This window comes from Pimephales promelas, chromosome 2 (assembly GCF_988280905.1).
Source record: "Pimephales promelas chromosome 2, fPimPro1.hap1.1, whole genome shotgun sequence".
Lineage (NCBI taxonomy): Eukaryota > Metazoa > Chordata > Actinopteri > Cypriniformes > Leuciscidae > Pimephales > Pimephales promelas.
Genome location: NC_142770.1, coordinates 44,475,619 through 44,478,504, shown reverse-complemented (window position 1 = coordinate 44,478,504; position 2,886 = coordinate 44,475,619). Strand labels below are relative to the sequence as shown.

Sequence of the window (2,886 nt, the reverse complement as noted above, 5' to 3'; positions counted from 1 at the left end):
ATAAGAAATTAAAGTGTATATAAAATATTCAAGGTGTACACTGCCGTTTATAAGTTTGGGATCGGTAAGAAGTCTCATATGCTCGCCAAGGCTGCTTTTTTTATATATATAAAAAATACAAAAAAAGTAAGAGTAATATTGTTAAATATTATGACAATTTAAAATAAACGTTTCTATTGGAATACATTATTCTTGTGATCAAAGATGAATTTTTAGCATCATTACTCCAGTCTTCAGTGTCACATGATCCTTCAGAAATCATTCTAATGTGATGATTTGATGCTCAATAAATATTCATTATTATTACCAAAGTTGAAAACAGTTGTAGACTTTTTAGGATTATTTGATCAATAGAAAGTTATATTTCATTTATTTGAAATATGATGTTTTGTAACATTATAAATGTCTTTACTGTCACGTTTGATTCATTTAATGCATCCTTGCTGAATAAAAGTATTGAGTTAATTTGAGCTATCCCCCCCAAACCAAAAAAAAAAAAATATCTTACCGACCCCCAAACTTTTGAACAGTTATATATATATATATATTTTATATACGAGTTAACATTTTTCAAACTGCCATGATACGCTGGTGGTGTGACGAGTGTGGGTCAGCCTCTAGTCTGTTTTATAGTACCTAGCAGAGAGCAGATTGGTGGAGACCTCACCATTCACACTGGCCTTCCATCAACAATAGCATCATCTTCATCAGACATCAGTTCTATTGTTGCGGTCTTCCAAAGTTCCTTTTCTGTGTTGGTTTGTACAACCCCGGACCTGGTCTCCAGCAACTGAAAAACATGACAGTAACTTAACCACTAAAACACAGAGAGGAGGATAGTTACATTCTGAAGAGAAAAAAAAGTGCTTAACCAGTTTCTTAACTTACCAGTCGCTTTCTTTGAAGGTTCTTTGCAATGCTCGTCATAGTTTTTCTTTTCTGGGCCTTTTCAGGCTGAGCCAAAGAATACTTCCTCCGCAAAGTCTCAAAATACATCTTCCAACCTGCTAAATATATCATAAATAAATGTAATGGCAATAAAAATAAGTAAAACAGAGGACAATAAAATGATTACAACATCTTTAAGATTACCTTTTACACATTCAGGGTCAACGTCTGTAAAAGTTTACCTTAATTCTTCGAAGAGGTAAGTGGTCACAGCCAGGTTATGTGATGAATTTATTCTGGGGGGGAAAGTTGCAGGTATCATTACTGAAATTCACTTTTGGCATTCCAAATCCATAGAGTAGTAGATTAAACTAACATTTAGGCTATAGTATATAAGAAACAGTCTTACCTGGTTTGTGGAACGTATTTGTGTGGGTTGTTCTCTGAATTATGGAGGCGCCTTACAGATTCCTGTAAAGTTTGAAATTAAAAAGCAATTAAATTGATTCACAATCTTCAAGAACCACAAAACTGAATTTTCAGTTGGAATAAGCTGACCATCACAGTAACCGCAAGAGACAAAACAATAATTGTAACCGAACTATGGCTTACAGCCACGTTATAGAACAATAATTGGACTTACCGCAATGTTCACGTCATGTGCCTTTTTTATTCTTTTCGAAGCGTTGTAAGATTCTTCATGTAACGTTAGTCTGTGCTGCTCATACTTTCGCTAAAGAGCATCAAGACGCTGGAGAGTCTCTCTGAGAAGATCAGGTTGTGGCCAAAGACAGATTGATCCTCCCATTGTGATTCTGCATCACAGCTGTGGGGCATGTGGATGTGATCATCCTCATAGTTATCCACTGCATTACTGACTCTCATTGATGCATCTATGGAAATATTATAACCATAAACATTTTTTACATTATTAGCTACTAAAAATAGATCATGGAGAATTCATTGATGATGGCACCCATAGTTACACAGAACAGTGTGTGAGAAAGATACATTTACAAACGAAACAATACACAATCTCCTAACTCGCCATAAGTCAATATCAATATCTGAATGAGATGTAGCTAGCTGGCCTGCTAGCATCAGCAATCTCTGTATAGACCATTTCACAAGATGTAAACAACACTGGTCCAGAAGCACTTCCTGTTTCAGTTTTAACACTGTATAAACGTTGGGTTAAAGTACAACCAACAGAACAACTGAATCAAAAAGTTAAACAAACATATTCAAGATATTTTCTTTACATTTGAAATTAAGAAGCCTTTTACAAACTGAAACAGGAAGTGCATCTGGACCAGTGTTGTTTACATCTCGTAATGTGCAATAGCAGTAATGTGAGCTATTGTAAGACTAATGTAAGTTACCATACTATCTTGTACTACCGTGAATATTCATTCATTCATTCTTTCAGACTCTTAGGTCAATATCACAAAGTTAAATAAATAACATGTATATGTGGGCAATGGTAATCATGCAAGATTCATTGTATTTTGTTTACGGCTTGTTACTGATCTTAAAAGCATTCATAGAACGGACTTCACAAATCTAAAGTTAGGCAAACAAGCACATAACAGTTAGGCAAGTTAGCTTACCTGAATCTGACAATATTCAACACCCGGCGTGACTTCTTTATCGGAACATCGTAGCCGAGCCATTTCTGGGGTGTTCCTCAATTGGATTCCCGTCCTTAGGCCCTGTTAACACGAGAACGCTCGCGGGTGAAAACGTAAAAATATTTTATCGGATGTGCCTTTCGTTTACACGGCGATGGCGTTTTTGAGGCTCAAAAAAGCAAAAAAAAAGTGAAACCACCCTCCAGAGTGGAAATCTTAAATCTTACCCGTGTAAACGGTAAAAACGCAAAAGTGTGCTTGACGGTGAAAGTTGTACGCAGGCGCGTGGACTTAGTGTTGTTTTGTAGTATGCACTCCTAGCCGCCTGAAGTGCATACTACATTGAATTTCACACACTTCTGCGTCT

General features: G+C 36.2%; 1 long non-coding RNA gene across 4 annotated transcripts; it reads right to left on the bottom strand.

The window, feature by feature from the left end:
- Window positions 1-609: 609 nt before the first annotated feature.
- LOC120471987 (uncharacterized) lies at window positions 610-2,587 on the bottom strand. Of its 4 annotated transcripts, none has more exons than XR_016146357.1 (6): window positions 2,499-2,587; window positions 1,532-1,781; window positions 1,298-1,359; window positions 1,093-1,184; window positions 889-1,007; window positions 610-790 (listed from the first exon to the last, which is right to left on the bottom strand). It is a non-coding gene; the product is annotated as an uncharacterized LOC120471987 (long non-coding RNA). The 4 variants fall into 4 exon arrangements; XR_016146358.1 differs by having other exon boundaries at window positions 889-1,004; XR_016146359.1 differs by having other exon boundaries at window positions 1,131-1,184.
- Between the last annotated feature and the right edge of the window lie 299 nt (window positions 2,588-2,886).